Raw genomic sequence first — 17,144 nt, 5'->3', positions numbered from 1 at the left:
TTCTACACAGCAAAGGAAACAGTCAACAAAACAAAGAGGCAACCCACAGAATGGGAGAAGATATTTGCAAATGACACTACAGAAAAAGGGCTGGTATCCAAGATGTATAAAGAACTTCTCAAACTCAACACCCAAAAAACAAATAATCAAGTAAAAAAAATGGGCAGAATACATGAACAGACACTTCTCCAAAGAGTACCTACAAATGGCTAACAGACACATGAAAAAATGTTCATCATCATTAGCCATCAGGGAAATGAAAATCAAAACCACATTGAGATACCAGCTTACACCAGTTAGAATGGCAAAAATGGACAGGGAAAGAAACAACAAATGTTGGAGAGGTTGTGGAGAAAGGGGAACCCTCTTACACTGTTGGTGGGAATGCAAGTTGGTACAGCCACTTTGGAAAACAGTATGAAGATTCCTCAAAAAATCAAAAATAGAGCTACCCTATGACCCAGCAATTGCACTACTGGATATTTACCCCAAAGACACAGATGTAGTGAAAAGAAGGGCCATATGCACCCCAATGTTCATAGCAGCAATGTCTGCAATAGCCAGATAGCATTTCTAACCTGATCATCCAGAGTAAAATCACTGATAATAAATCAAAGCCCTGTGATATTGCAATGAGCATATAAACGTCGATTTCTTTTTGTAGAATTAGACTTCTTCTGCACACAGTGGTTTGTGCCATGTTTTATTTTTATTTTTAGCAACATACTAACTAGTAAGCCTTCTTGATATATTCATCTGAACTCCAGTTTGCTTTAGAAATCAGCCTAAAGTAATTGTGACTCACTCTGAAACAAAGATGTCATGTGGGCGGTATTGTCTCAAAGGGAGGTCTGGATCAGCAGGAGACAGGATCTAACAGGTGCAGTAAACACAAGGGCTCTGTAGGCAAGGATGGTCTGGTGAAAGGTATCAACACTCGGCAGGTACTCAACTGGACTTCTGCAAGGACCTTATTTTCTCTTTTGTTTTCATAAAACTGGTTGATTGAGTTCACTCAGAAGAGGGGCTTACTGTCTAGTTTTACTTGTGGGATCCACTTCGCTGAGCGCACAGACATGGTGTACGTGTGGAGTATAGGAACACAGGCACAGTGGAGAACTCCTAGCATGTGCCCCATGGAGTGGCCGTATCATTCAGAAGAGGACAGTTTGCTTTCGTGTCTGTTCTGGTAACTAGCAATGCAGCAAGGCCCATGATGGGACAGTTGTCAGCCTCAAGGGTCAGAGCAGTCCCCCCAGCGTTCCCACCTGTCTTTCCAGAAACCAACATAACATTTTTGGTTTATTCGACCCATGGGAATAACATCAGTGCATGTTCAATCAGAGAGTATGGTTGTATCCAAAATGTCTTTGCCTTCCTTAGGTGACTAATGTGGATCTGTTATTCCAGATGGATCTAAACCCTTCTCTGGGTTATTTTCAGCTTTTGCTGCTTCTCAGAGGTATTGGGCTACAATTTACCTGCTATGAGAAGTAATATTCTATCTCCCCAACCATTCTTTCAGATTCAAAAATTAAATTGATGTTCTCGTGTCCTTGGATTCCGGGAGTATCTGAGTTTACTCCATCCATTTCAGTTAGTATTCTAAAGTCCATATTGTATCCATCCTTTTACTTTTATTTTTAGGATCACTCTTTTCTTTGTTTTATGGTGAATTGCAACATGCAGGCATCTTTTTGCTGTTAGAAATAGGTGACCACGCCTTAGTCACCAGGACACGTCTCATAAAACCTAGCACACTGCCTGCATGTAATCGATACACAAGAAAGGTTTGCTGATTTAAACTGATTGATTGATTTGATAATTAGTATTGAGAATCTGCCTTCCTCTTTCCAGAATGAGAAGAGCTTTCCTCAATTCTTTATTTCATGTTTGCAGAGACACTTCTCTTTTTAAAGACTGAGGTGTTCCAATATCAGCAGAGGCCACTGCCCGATTGCCCCTGGGGGTTCACCCCATTGTCCACCACCTGGCCTTCACAAGGTGCAACACTTCAGCCAGGGCATTGGGCCAAGGCCACCAAGCTCCACCCCAGACCCCCTTTCTGAGCCTGGAAAACAGAACAGCAGAGGCGGAGGCTGTCCCACGTCCACTTCTGTAATTGCTAAAAACAGGACAGGGTGTGTTGTAAAATGCGCTTTCTTCACTTTTAAGCCTGACTTTGAAAATCCCAAGTACCCCTTGGAGAAAAAAAAAAATAATAGAAATTTTGGAATTACTAGAAGCACTATATAAGTTTCCTTTGACAGAAATGTATTTTTAAAAGAAAGCTATCCATGGTTCTAGCCACTTGCTTATTTGGAAAGGACTAGTTTATTTGGAAAGACAAAAGAAGAGAAAACACGGAACGAGGATTAACTGCGTTTTGTTTTAGAAAATGACTTAATGCGTTTGCCGTGTGCAGATCCATGTGTAGAGATCCATCGAAGACCCCGGGAAGAAATACGCAAAGGATATGCTGGTGTGATGTGGAGCTCTTGATAAACACACTTCTTGGTTATCTTCAGTGAAACAACCCCTTCTCATGCAGCCTTGTTGACCGCTCCCCCAGGGACACAGGGATACGAGGACACAGGGATGCTCCTGTAGGGATCGGTGGAATCCAGATGGCAGTGAGCTCCACCCCTGTGCATCAGCGGTGCTCTGCAGACACGGGGAAGACGCGGTTCTTCTGAAGTGCACACAGAGGTAGCCACCAGACATGGTGCTTCCTGAGTACTCTGAGCCCTGGAAATTTTGAGACTGCCAAAGGTCTTCTCATTAGGGTACTTTGCACTGTTGCCCAGCCATTTGGCTGGAAGATGCAGACAGAATGTAAAACATTGTCTTGTAGGTGGATTAGTCCAGGTGTGGGGATTAGTGCCTTCAGGTTGGTGGCAACAGGCTGGGTAACTTGAGCTTTGAAATTCACTGGGTTTCACGATTTATGCAGAGATCGAATCATTATGTTGTACACCTGGAACCAATATAAAGTTATATGCCAATTGTACCTCAATAAGAAAGCCACCAATGTGTTAATTTGTCCTTGTTCCACCTAAACTTTAAGGAAAGACAATAAAAGTTAAAAAAAAAAAAGAAAGAAAGAAAGTCACTGAACTGGATGAGGGCATTTCTTTCTTTATCCTGATACTTAAGGTTGATACTCAACCTTGCATCCAGAGTGGACTATTTCTTCTTGAAGTATTAGGATCCACCACACCAAACATTAGGCCCTGGCCAGGTGTGTGCACTCACCAGGTATAGCCGGCAGACACAAGGAGCATGGCCCCAAGTCTTGGTGGGCGGTGCGGGCTTCAGGACTCGGTGGAACAAGGCGACGGCACATCTCAGCCGGGCCAACCCCGGCAGACGGAGGCCTCGTGGAACCCGTCACTCGCAGCGCCCTATTCTTCATGCTCCTTCCCAACTGCCTGTCAAAATTCAGCTGCGAAGACCTTTAGCTCGTCTTTCTCCTTTCCCATCGCATAAGGAAGTCACTGATCCTTGCTCTCTCCTTTTGTTATGGGTTTCCAGAAGGAAGAAGGATGGGAGGCAATCCGGGTGGATTGGGAGGCATGCCCGCCTATCACATTCATCACCGCCGCCTCAGACCAAGTGTTAAACGCCACCACCACCGAGAGCCCCTCTCTACTCTGCTCTCCTCGCTCTCTCAAGTTTTAAATTTCCCCAGCTAGTGTAAAACTTAATGAAAGCCCTGGAGTATACAATAGCATTTTGAAAACAGGAATTCGTGACTGCTGTGAATCATCACTCACAGCAGGGACCCAGAAATGTGAATTGTAGGAGGAACACACAGAGGCCCCTCTCTTTTTTACTGGGAATTTATTACAGGCGGGTCATTATTTACAATGCACCATTCACATCCTCTAAAGAGCCAATAAACTGGCTGCTGAATATGCATTTTGCTCTGTGGTGAACACAGATGTTTCCAGCTAATATCCATTTCATTTAATTTCTTTTCTCCTTTTTTTTTTTTTAATTCTATCTTGCTATTTCTGTAGCAGCTGGGTAACTATTTGCCCGTCTTCGGTTTGGGAATCACTCCTCATATTTATTATCACTGGTGCCATTCACGTTGCTATACTTAAGGGTCTGTCAGCATTTCCATTAAAAGCTACTGTTTCTGTAAGTTCAAAACCAAGCTGGTAAAGTTTTCTGTGGTTTAAATGTTGGGCATATGAGGTCCCAGCTTGGGATCAAATCACTTTAACAAAGTGCAGAAATAAAATCAGTTAGGATGTTTTAGTGTTACGGTTTTGCAAACCAAATGAAGGGGGGGGTGTGGAACATTGATTTCAAAAGCTATTTTGTTGCAATACTGCTTTATTCAACTAAAATGATGATGATGTTGATTAATTATTATGATTTTGCTGGTCATCTTGAAATTTTCCTAAGGTTTGGTGGAGAGAGGTAAATTGGCGGTGGGAACTGAATGACTACTCTTAGAAGCAGATTTTAGGTCACTTAAACTTCAGGTGACAATTCTACCTTAGAAGGACCTCAGAGTCTTTCCAACAACATGCTGAGATGTGTGTCCTGTCTCCGTGCGGTACTCAGCCCAGCACCTGTAACGTGGTAGATAGTCAACATGGTGATCAATGGAGCTCAGTTGGAACTCTATTGTCTATATCAGATATTTTAGCACTTAATTTTATTTACAGAAGCACCACTATTTCGTGCAGTAACAGTGCTTTCCTCACGGACAGAACCTCTTTCTGGCAAGGACAGTAAAACAACAAACTAGCAAACATGTCTTAAGCTCTTGCCACATGCCAGGTGCTCTGCTGGGCATTATCGTGAGTGCTTTTTTGTTCCTCCTCACAATGACATCATATGGTATAGAAGATGCTGGTGTTCTGTTAACTACAGTGGGGACCCCTTTCCACAGGGCTAGGAGCTAAGAGCTAGTAAATACTTGCGGACTTTTTACTTTTATTTTAGTCATTATTTACAAGTCATATGAAGCCAACCCATTTACTCCACAAAAAGCAAGGAATATTAACAAGAGAGGCATCTCATGAGAAACCCTTGTTTCTGACTTAAGATACTACCATTGGCCCTGAAGGTCTCTTTTTACTTTGAACCAAAAAGAAATAGCTACGCCGGAAACCACCCAAACAGTGTATAAGAACCTCCTCTCACTGCAGGTGAACGAGTTAAGGAAATACAGATTTCAGTTTTTACACAGTTTTTGTACTTCTTTACCAATTTATTTCCTAAGCCAAGTCTACACGAAGACGCTCAGCTTGGGCGTGTACAGAGGCCGTCTCTCCGCAGGCATTCCATGAGTACTGAGATTATTAATGCAGTATTAATGGAGGATTAATGGAGGAGGTCGTTCTAAATAGTTACCGCAGAGGGAGGGAACATTGTGCAAATTCAGATGTTCAAATTATTCTGGACTTAAGATCATCTTAGCCCTCATTTTCATAAGAAATTGAAATAGCTCTTTTAACTTGATTAAAAACGGTCAAGTTTACATTTAAAAACATCTAATTTATAACTTTCACTGATATTCATTAACCTTGAAAAAGCCTTTCAGATTGAATTATATTTGTGGAAGGTCTTCCAATGTATGTTCCTGAGATAATCAGGGCTTTTAAAATATCTCTTCCATTTGAGCGATGGCCTCTAACTTCTGTCTTTGTGTCTCGGCTGGTCTTGGGAGCAGGAATAGTCTTTTGTCTACACTGTCTCAAATGTCTTCCTCACCTCAGGGAAATTTCTCATTTTCTGTCTCTGTTAAGCAAACATCAGAAACAAATGAAAAAAAAATCCACTCCTACACCAAAAATCAAGTTAAAGTAACATTAATGAGGTGGCTTAAACCTCCAAATCCCAGGGTGTTCATTGACTGAAAACTGAGATCCCACCCTTCACCCACCAGGACATACCTGGACATTTCCCAGGACGGAATTCTCTAGGCTAAATACCAAATTCACCTTTGGTAGGAAACTGGATAGCATGGGGTCCCACTCTGGGAGATGGCCTCTTTTTCCTTCCTCCTCCTGTTTCTCCAGCCCTCTGACTCTCCCTATCTCTTTTCTTCCTCGTTCCTTACTCTGTCTTTTTCTGTCTTTATGCTCAATCTTACCAAGAGAAAAGATTTACTTAGTCACTCTTAATTAATATGTATACATGTATTAAAGGACAGTTTTGTTCAAGTGTTTTCTTTTTTTTAAGCTCCTTTTAAACTCTCCAATGATTTGGCTTTTCAAATTTTCAACTCTACAGGCCATTAATGAAGTCTAGGAGTTAATGATGATAGCAATAATGTTTCTTTTAAGAATCTTGTAATTATGCAAAAACTCAGTAGGTGGCAATTAACAGGTAATAGGTACAAACTGGAAACAACCGAAATTTCCTACAGTAGGTGAGTGGTAAACAAACTTTGGTCCATCCACCTGTCCCAATAGTGCAACAATAAAATGAAACAAGTTACTGATATATGTAGCAACTTGCTTGATCTCAAAGACAGGGTGGTGAGTAAAACAAGCCAAATGAGGGGCGCCTGGGTGGCTCAGTCGGTTAAATGTCTGCCTTCAGCTCGTGTCATGATCCCAGGGTCCTGAGATCGATCCCCACCTGGGGCTCCCTGCTCAGCAGGGAGTCTGCTTCTCCCTCTCCTCCCTGCTCACTCTCCTCCCTGCTCATGCTCTCTCTCTCTCAAATAAATAAAATCTTAAAGAAAAACAAAACAAAACTAACCCAAGCCAACTGAAAAAGTTATATATTATATAACACATACACCTTTCTGATACACCCAAATGATAGCGGGAGGTGGAGAATTCGAAGTTGTCAGGGGTTAAGGATGATCAGGGATGGAATGGTTTGGCTCTAAGGGGGTAGAAGAGGGGAGATCTGTGTGGTGATGAGCAGTCCTGTGTCCCTACTGCGGTGATGGATATACAAATCTGCACACATGATAGATGACGAGGGACTACACACACACACACACAGTACTAATGCCGATTTCCTGGTTTCAATGTCACATGATAGTTTGGGAAGATGTAGTTCATAGGAGAAGCTGGGCAAAGGGTACACAGGACCACCATATTACTTTTACAACTTTCTGTAGATTTATAATTATTTCAAAATAAAATAAGTTATAACACACATGCACAAACCAAAACTCAACATGATATTTAATGGTGAAGCACTGTAAAAATTCCCATTAAAATAAGGAATAAAACCATTTCATTTGTTATCAACAACAATCTCTTAATTCATGCAAGAGGTTTTAGCTGGTGCAGAGGAAGGAAAAAAATATTAGAAAAATTTTTTGAAGTCTCTACAATTATATACCTCTAATACCAAATTAATTTAAAAAAATCTTAAAATTTTAAAAAAAGTGATGTAAGGTTAAATAAATATAAAAATGCTTTCAAAAATACACTGGTAATAAGAAGCTTGAAATACTTACCATAAAAAACATTCATAATATTAATCAGAAGAAAATGAGTGAGTCTAACCTTAAGAAAAAAATTAGTGAAGTAAATGTATAATGTGACCCTTAAGCAATAAAAAGAGAATTTAATGGAATATCCGGAAGGTTACATACTGTATGATTCCATTTATATAACAAAAAAGAAATAAAATATATATGATGTTTCTAGATAGCAAATTATCAGTATAAATATAGCAGTTTTCCTCAGTTAAGTTTTAGTGTAATACTGAGGGAATTTGGGGGTAGACTCAACCAATGATCCTACCATAATCTGACAAATAAATAGTGAAAATGATGTTTGACAGCTTTATTGAGGTATAATTTACATAACATAAAATCCTCTCATTTTAAGTGTACAATTCAATGACGTTGAGCGTCTTCACAGACTTGTTCAACCATCCCCACAGTGTAGCAAGAGCGAGGGGCATGCGCCTCCAGCCACTTTGGCCAGGCAACCGCTAACCTACTTCCAGTTGCTGTGGATCCCTGTTCTGGACATTTCTTTAAATGGAATCATAGACTATGTGGCCTTTCGTGTCTGACTTCTCTTACTTAGCATAATGTGTTCAAGGTTCATCCCCACTGTAGTGTGCATTAGAATTCCTTTATATGGCTGAATAATGTTCTGTGATACATGGGTATACAACATCCCGTTTTTCCATTCCAGTTGGATGGACATTTGCGTTGTTTCTATTTTTTTGGCTATTATGGCATTTGCATACCAGTCTTCTGTCAACATATGCTTTCTTTCTTTGAGTCGGTGCTGAGGAATGAAATTGCTAGTCGTCCGAGAAATTAATGTTTAACATTTTGAGAAACTGACAAACTTTACCAAAGTGCCTGCACCGTTTTGTGAAAATGATTTTAAAAATGTACCAAAAAAAATGATGGGAAACAATCTATCAGACGTAAAGCTAATATATTGTATTTATTATATTATCTAAATATATAGTATATATATTATAAATCACATTGTAAAACTAACATAACAATTAAATGAATTTGTTAATCTACAAAAATATGCAAACAGATTTGTAGAAGAGAATATAGTGTCCAGAAAAAGACCTTGGAATACATCAGATTTTGTGGAAATCTGTGGCAACAATGGATTGTATAACTCAATTGTGCCACTAACTTGGCTAATTGGGAGGGAAAATCAAGTTAGTGTCTCTCATCGCTGTATATGCTGACTTATGTTTTCATGACATTAATAAGTTAAAAACATAAAAAGACACCAAAACACAAGATGTTTTTTTCTGATGAGTTATATAAAATTATTTTGAGAAGGTGAAGAACTTCCAAAGAATAAATAAAGTAAAACAAATAAGAAAGGAAGTGAGTAATAAATTTGACTCTCTAACAATTTATATCATCAAAGCTATTTCAAATATCAACAAATGTCATGTACAAAATTATGACAACTTAGAAACTAGGAAAAAATGCTACCTTGATGACAACAAAATACCAATCATAATAACACAAAGACAGTTTCCAAATCTGTAAGAAAAAATACTAACACCCTGTTTTTAAAAGATAGCAACTTGCGGGGCGCCTGGGTGGCTCAGGCGTTGGGCGTCTGCCTTCGGCTCAGGTCATGATCCCAGGATCCTGGGATCGAGCCCCGCATCGGGCTCCCTGCTCAGTGGGAGGCCTACTTCTTCGTCTCCCACTCCCCCTGCTTGTGTTCCCTCTCCTGCTGTGTCTCTCTGTCAAATAAATAAATAAAATCTTAAAAAAAAAAAGATAGCAACTTGCAAATTGCAAAATAAATCCAAATTGAACACAATTATATATTTACAGAGTTCGTCTCTTTTGTATTAAATTAAAAAACATATTTTTCCCCTATAAAAAAGGCATGTATCTGTTGGTAAATTTTGAGGGGCATACTTCATCCTGGGGAGGGTGCAGAAAGAAGGACGTTTCATGCATTTGGGATATGGGGCATTTCATGCAATTTGCAATATGGAGACAGTGCCTCAAGAATGTTCTCTCTCTTTAACTCAGTAATTTCACACCTAGGCACGTACCCTTAAGAAATTACCAGAAATGTGTTCCAAGGTTTATGTACAGGGATAGTCACTGCAGCATGATTTGTGAGAGAAAACTAGAAATTGTCTAAATATCCAAAAATAGAGAAACAGAAAGAGAAATTATGGTACACGCATTGAAAAATATTTCATAGCCCTTAGAAAGCACACTTTCAAAGAATACTTCGTGCTCTATTAACATTCTTACAACATAAGTTTATAAAACACAGTGTACAGTACTGTATATAGAATGATCTTAACTTTATAAAATAAAATTGTATTTCCATTTACCTTTATTTTTCTTTTAGATCAACTATAATAAACATAAAAACAAATTTTCTAGAATATAACTCTGGCCATTTCTGGGAGGAAGAATTATGGATACATTTTACCTTCTTTATATTTTTCTGCATTTTCCAAATTTTGCACAATGAACACGTGTTGCCTTTCTACTACAAAAAAAAAAACAAAAGGTTGTGGGGGAAAAAGAAATGATCATTTTGCAAGCTCTTCCTAAGGCATACGTGCTTTTTTTTTTTTTTTCCTGCAACCTTCTTGGAAAATTACAAAAGAAAACGAGCTATCTTCAAGCCCTGACAAATAAAGAAAGGTACAAAGCATAAATATAATTAAGGTGTCACGGAAGCTAAATCAAAGTTTGGCTGGAATGGAAAGGCATGAGAAGACCAGAAGGAGGGACCGAAGTCACCGCACGCGCGTGCTTACGCTTGGGGGGCATTTTTATTTTCCGTGTGTTTATTATCTGTTTGCGGATGATGTGGCTGAGGCCTCCTTGCTGCTCTTTACCTCCTTCCTTCTGTTCTCGGCCCCGGTTTACACCATCCAGTGTGGACGGGGCTCCTTGCTGCGGCGTGCGCTCACACTGCACACTCGGGCGCGGCACACTGGAGCCGCGCTCGCATCGCGTGCCCTCCGAGCGGGTGAGCACACCCAGCAAGCACCCCGGCGTGGCTTTCTGGGGAGAGACTCTGGTTTCCCCTATAGATCTTCATTAGCCGGCCAGGGCTTGTGTTCCCCACAGTTAGAGTGCTAACCACACTTCGTGGGAATGAGCACCGGCTCAGCCGTTCCCCGAGGCCAGCAATATTTAATAAGTGCAAAGCACACAGTTTAACCAGGCCCCTCCAGCCTGTAAATCGTAGGAAGGCCAATAACTCACGGAGGGTGAGGGAAAGCTGTGTGCCAGGGGGCGAGTTTGATGTGGACCCCGGTCACCTGGCTCAGAACCCGGGGCCACAGCCCGTGCCAGGCGCTGGCCCTAATGAGCCTAAGTGTGACCCCCTGGGGGCTGAGGGCAGAGGGTCTGGGTCATGGTCTCCACTCTCGGAAGAGATCCCTCTGGCCGCAGAAAGCAAGGCTTGTGTCCATGTTTGGGATGACTTTTCTTCTCCGGGGACACTGCGTTTTTGCTTCAAGTGGGACTCGTCTTGAAAGACGCCTGCTGATGATCCTAGGCAGTCACGGAGGGACTGAGCAGTCAGGAGCCCAGGCAGGTGTGGGAGGAACTGGGAAGACCCTCCTCTGATGCTCTGCTCCAGGGTCACCCCACCACGGGGTGACCCCAGGACTCTCGGCCCCATCTGCATCTCCCACCGCCCTCCTGGTCAGAGCCCGCGCCACACAGGCTCTGATTGTGGGAGGGGAAGCATCTGATGGGAGGGCTTCCCTGTAGCTGTACTAACAACGGAAATACATTTTGAAAAATCAGTTTTAATAAAGTCCCAGCCCTGACCCCAGAAACGTAAGTATTTATATTATTGACTTCTGTATGGGGTAATTTGTCAGGAGGGGGAAAAAAAAAAAACAGTCTTTCTGCTCTTGTCTTGAGACCTGAGGAAAAAAATAACTAAAATTAGAGAAACTGGGGATATAAACGCAGTGGGTAGAATAAAGCAAAATACCTCTGGGGTGTTCATCTGCCATGGTAGTCATTTCATATCTCATCTGTTATATGGATGTGATAGTTTTTTCCTTTTTGATAGTATCATTATGTAGACGCTACAGATTCAATTCCATTTACAAGTCAATGGTGTGAGATTTTACGACAATTCTTTTTTAGTGGGTTGATTCTGTATGATCCTTCTCAGTAAGAAAAAAAAAAAAGATTTAAAAAGCAAACTTAAGTGGCTGCCTTTCTGAGCTCTCCAAAGAAGGGTTGGAACTCATTGGACATTTTTTATGGCAGGTCTTTGGCTTTATGCTCCTCGGGAATGCCTGGAAACCAGGTCTGGTTAGCCTCGCTTTCAAGGAGACAATAATTTGTAAATTTAAGGGCCTGGAGCCTGCAGCGCACAAACATTTTGCAGGCCATGTGGAAGAACTGTGGATCCAGTTTTGAAATGGGAAGTAAAGTGAAAAACATGGAATAAAGAGCCCTTATTAGAGACGGGTGTGACTCTGTCTAGGGCAATGACAAAGGGTTTTTAAAAGGTAGGTAATTAAATTCCTCCAACAGATAGACCAAGATAGGAGCCTCCAGAATGGAAAGCAAGCAAACAAACAGAAATCTAGGAACTGCGGGATTTCAAGGAAAAAGAAATCACATTCTTCATGGAGGGAGGTGGGTGTCACAGGAGGAATCCACCCTCCCCCCCCCCCTTCAAATGCTTGTGTTGAATCCTGGCCCTCAGGACACCAGAATGGGACTGCATTTGGAGCCAGTCACTAAAGAGGTAATTAAAGTTAAAATGAGATCCTGGGGTGAGTCCTAATCCAATATAACTGGTGGCCTTATAGGAAGAGGAGATTCAGACACAAAGGTACAGAGGGAAGACAACTTGGACAGGGCGACATAGGCTGTCCCCAATCCAGGGATGAAGGCCTGGAGCAGGCCCACCCCACAGCCCCCGGGGGAAGGCTCTCAGCTAGCCTGGAGGGGAGCTGGGGGTTTGGGTGCAGTCCCAGATGCAGCAGACCCCCAGGAGTTCTCTGGGGCACATTTTGGAGCACCTGAGTCCCTCTGCTCCCGAGGAGAGAAACAGATGCCCTCATGGCTCTGGTGAAAGCAGGCTCACAAATAAATTGTGAACCTGAGGGATGAGATCAGATCTATAGCAGGGAAGTGCACTGAGGCTCCCAAGAAGGGCAGGAGAATTCCTCCTTGAACAGGGGCGAGTGCCTGGGAAGGCTCCTGGAGCCTCCTGGAATGGGCAGGGGCAGCCCTGCCCCCGGGAGACCTGGAGCTCGCAGGGAAGAAATGATGGAAGAGGGAAAGGAGCTCGAGGGAAGGGCAGGTTAGCAGAAGACAGAGTACAGAAGCCCAGGAGAGCCACTCCACACCAGGGAGGGGGTGAAGCCTCCGGATGGGAGGACACTGGATTCCAGGCAGAAGGACGAAAAATTCACAGAATTTAAAGTTCTAATAATGACAGATTTGTATTATAAGTTCATTTCTCTTAGTTGACAATGTTGGCCCCAAATTTATTTTTATGACTTTTAGGTATATTTTAGATGGAAAGAAAATGAAATCAAATGAATTCATTCATTGTTTTACCCTTGTAGAAAAATTTAATAATTTCCACTAAACTGGAATTTAAGACAGATTTTTTTTTTTTTAACAGGACTTGGAGTTTTGGTAGAACATTGGCATTTTTCCCTAATAAAAAATTATAATATTGTTACTTGCGCCACAAAGTATTTCTTTAATGAAGTGAGTATGTTACAGACTGACATAGTTGTATGTTTCCATGACTAACAAATTGTGTTACTGTTTTCCAACTCAGTGGTTGTGGTTTTCCCTGCTATTTCTAGCCAGTTAGCTTTTTTATTTCCCTTTCCGTGGGCCTTTCATCTTTTGGTGGTAGAAATTTGACTAATGTGCTGCCAAAATCTCCAGAACGGAGGCATTTTGTAGGGGTAGAAATCCAAACTGATAAACTGTCTTAAAATATCATATATTTGGGCTTGGAATGTGATCCTTAAAAGCGTCATTAATTATATGAACGTTGTTATGTTTTCACTTTTTAGTTGACACTTTATACTTGATACATTTAGTCTTTTCATGCATGTTTCACACTCAACACGGGTCCCTCCCGCACCCGCCCGAGGTCTGCACACGGCGTCTGGCTGGCAGGAGCCATGCGCACTCTGCGAGGCTGCACCCCACCTCGCCTGGGAGTGGAGGGGCCACGGCCGAGGCTATGTGGGGAGCCCAGGAGCAGCCATCAGGGCCCAGGGGGAGGAGGAGGCTTGGCAGAATTTGCCAAGTGACTCAGTTTCCAAATCCTACTCTGTCCCTGCAAGTCTAACGCTCTCCTTGAGCATGAACTGCCAGGATGATCACTTTGGACGTCCCTGAAGGAAGGAGCGAGCCTCCTGAGGGGCTCCTAGTCCTCCCTTCTTCTCTACTATAATGCCTGTTCTGGTGGTGAGTCACCTCCACCTTCCTCTCTTGAATTCTCTGTTGCTGATCTCACAAAGCTAGGAGATTGTCATTATGTGTGGGTGTGGATGAAGAGTGTCCCCCTACTTTCCTTCCCATCTTCAACCTCAGAAGGTGAGCTGATTTGGAGATAGGGTCCTTGAAGATGTAATTGGTTAGGTCATGCTGGAGTGGGGCGGGCCCTAACCCAATGACTGGTGTCCTTCTCAGAAGAAGAGACACGCAGAGACACAGAGAAAGAGGCTGAGGTAGGAGGGATGCAACCACAGGCCATCTTCTGGGACCACCAGCGCCTTTGGGAGGGAGTGTGGCCTCCAGATGTGAAAGAACACTGTTCTGTTGTTTTAAAGCCATCAGTACGTGATGGTGGGTCATGGCAGCCATAGGAAAACTCACAAGTGGGCACTGTGTCATTTCCCTCATTTCTCCTAGCAGGCTGAGAGCTCCGGGCTTGGCTTCCCATATGCAGGACTGAAGAAAGAACCCTGACCCCCACCCAGAGGGGTGTGTGCACAGACACCCCTACCTCCTCTCTGACCAGTCCTGCTCCTCTCTTGACCCCACCTCTCACCGTCTCCCAACTAGCGGGTAACCTTGACCAGACCGTTGAATTCTACAAAACCAGGTAGTGTCCAACTAGACAGAAACTGGCTTCACAAGAATGGGACAAATCCCCCAGATTGTCACCTATACAATGGAGAAATAATATCAGTGTCGCTGGGCTGTCCTTACCCACCTCCTTCCCCATGGAACAATAATCAGTTATGCAACTTTCCGTTTCAAGTGTGTTTTTTAGAAGCGAGAAAACGCCTGGGTGCAAATCTCAGCTCTGCTGCTTATAGATATTTCCCTTTGTGTTAACTTCGTCACTGTGCTTCCATACACACACTTGTAAAAGGATTAAAAATAACAGAACTGACTTCGTAGTGCTGTTGTCGCTCTAAAATGAAGGCATATGAAAAGCTCAGATGGATGCTTAGTGGATAATAACTGCCCAATATACATTAGATTTTATCCTAGAAAACCCCAAGATTGCTCATCCCACTGACTTGTGAGCTATGGCCTACGTGGAACCCAAATGGAGCCCGGGTTGTATTCTTGATCAGCCTCTGGCACACTAAGCTAGAAGGTGGTTATCTCCAATTTAATGAAGCCAAATCACGCTTGCTGGTGGCACATATAAATCTTCTCTTGGCACTGGACAAGTGTTTGGCAACACTGAATAATGAGCACCCTCCAGTTGCAGGGTCCACCTGCTGCCCGTTAGACCTGACTCAATTTCCTGCTCTGTCCCCCACTTCTAGCTCTTTCTCCTGGCCAAACACTTGAGCTGAAATGCACTTGCCCTCTGCAACCAGGTCCAAGAAGGATTAACTGGGCCCATTTGGAATGAACTGGCCTGCATAGTCAATGGATAAGCTCCCAGATTTAATCATACAACAGTCTGGCTGGAGGGAAAACCAGTCGCAGGGCCAGGTATGAGCCTACTTGAAGATTCTGGCCCCAGGCCAGCATCACAGGCACTAGTCCAGCCAATAATCCCCACGGATGTGGCTGAGCAGTCAGGGGAGGGCTCCAGTTTTGCGCCAAGTAGCTCAGGGAGCCCGTCAGGGGAGCCCCACCATGCTGCTCTGGAAAGCAGACCAGCTGCATTATGAAGGTTTCTCCTGCTGCTGATGGCCTTGGCCACATCCTTCTAACGAGTGACCTAAAAAAGAAACCCTGGCTGGCTTGGCTTAGCAAGGCTTGCCACCTTAGCCCCTTCAGGGGCAAGGCTCCAGTGGAATCTGGCTGCAACTGAGGGTCAAAGCCATGGAACTGGAGGACCTTCATTGGGAAGGGCGCTTGAGAGTGTGTGACTTGCTGAAGGTCCTGTTCTGACTTCCTGGGATTCTGTTCTGCAATCACATTGGTGACCTCAGGGATGTGTGAGGGATCTGGTGGCTCAAGAAAAACCCACCCATCTGGCCAAGGACCTGGACTATGAATCTGGCAGCAGCAACAACAAAATAACAACAACAAAAACCATGAGTTTTAGGAAAGATAGATTGAGGTTGAATCCAAACCCAGGAAAATCACTCAAGCTCTCTGAGCCTTGATTTCCTGATCCATGAAGTTGGGGGTGATGACACCTACATAGAATGACTGACAGGAAACAGCTTGATGGGAGGCCCAGCACAGAGTCAGGATGCGGCTCCAGGGAGGGGCCCCCCCGGTGGGTCCTGGCTCTGTCCCGAGAAGAGCTGGCACTTAGTTACGTCTTTAAACCTCAGTGACATTATCTGTAATTGTCCTTGCCTTTTAAGTGGCTTTCCCCATTATTACTATTGTTAATTTTGTTTTATCGTGGTAAAAATGCTTAACATGAGGTCCAGAGTCATAACAAATTTTATGTGTTCAATAGAGTATTGTTAACTAGAGATACTAGAGATTGTCGAGAGTTCGCTGCAAGTTTCATCCTGAATACCTACAATTTTATACCTTAGATTTCTCTCAGATTTTTCATGGAAGTGCAATCATGCAGTATTTGTCCTTCTGCGACTGGCTTATTTCACTATTATAATCCCCTCTATCTTCATCCGTGATGTCATACATTCAAGGGTTTGTTTTTAGGCTGAATAATATTCCAATGTATGCACATGCCACATATTGTCCATTCATTCACCCATCAGAGGACATTTGGGTCATTTCCGTGTCTTGTCTACTGTGAATAGCATCACAATGAACACAGAGTACTAGTATCTCTTCAAGATCCTGATTTCATTTCTTTTGGGTGAATACCTAGAAGTGGGATTACTAGATCATATGGTAGTTTTATTTCTAAGTTTTTGAGGCATTTCCAAAGATTGATAAGCTGCTTAAGGTGGGAGGCAATGCCCCGAGGACTTTCTCATTTAATAAACTATGGTTCTCAGCTCCCTTGGGGGTCTGTGTTGCCAGGTAAGCGCAGGTCACACGCGCTTGCTGTCTGCCAAACTGGGGGTAAAACAACAGTATATGTGTGGTCTATGAAATGCCAAAGACGACAGAGAAGATGTCACACAATGGTTTGTGGGAGGGAGGAATTACTCCATGTGGGAGATTTATGTGGCACAAGACCTGGCCTAGAAACAGAGGTCTTCAAAACAAATAAAATGCTTTTTGTATAGTCCACATGGTCATGGACTGTACGTTTCTCTCATGAAATCAATCCAGTCTGGATAACCAGTATCTTTATGTTAAGCCTTGGTTCTCAATCAGTATATTG

At 42.8% G+C, this 17,144-nt stretch overlaps 1 long non-coding RNA gene across 1 annotated transcript in view; it reads left to right on the top strand.

Moving 5' to 3' along the window:
• Positions 1-9,053: 9,053 nt before the first annotated feature.
• The window catches only part of LOC145716674 (uncharacterized), a 219,423-nt gene continuing 211,332 nt past the window's right edge, over positions 9,054-17,144 (top strand). The window contains exon 1 of the long non-coding RNA XR_014139471.1: positions 9,054-9,110. This is a non-coding gene — a long non-coding RNA (uncharacterized LOC145716674). The remainder of the gene's footprint in view (positions 9,111-17,144) is intronic.

The sequence above is a fragment of the Leptonychotes weddellii genome, chromosome 13, assembly GCF_054177405.1.
Source record: "Leptonychotes weddellii isolate Sample4059 chromosome 13, ASM5417740v2, whole genome shotgun sequence".
NCBI classification, from domain to species: Eukaryota; Metazoa; Chordata; class Mammalia; order Carnivora; family Phocidae; genus Leptonychotes; species Leptonychotes weddellii.
This window is presented reverse-complemented; position numbering and strand designations above follow the sequence as displayed.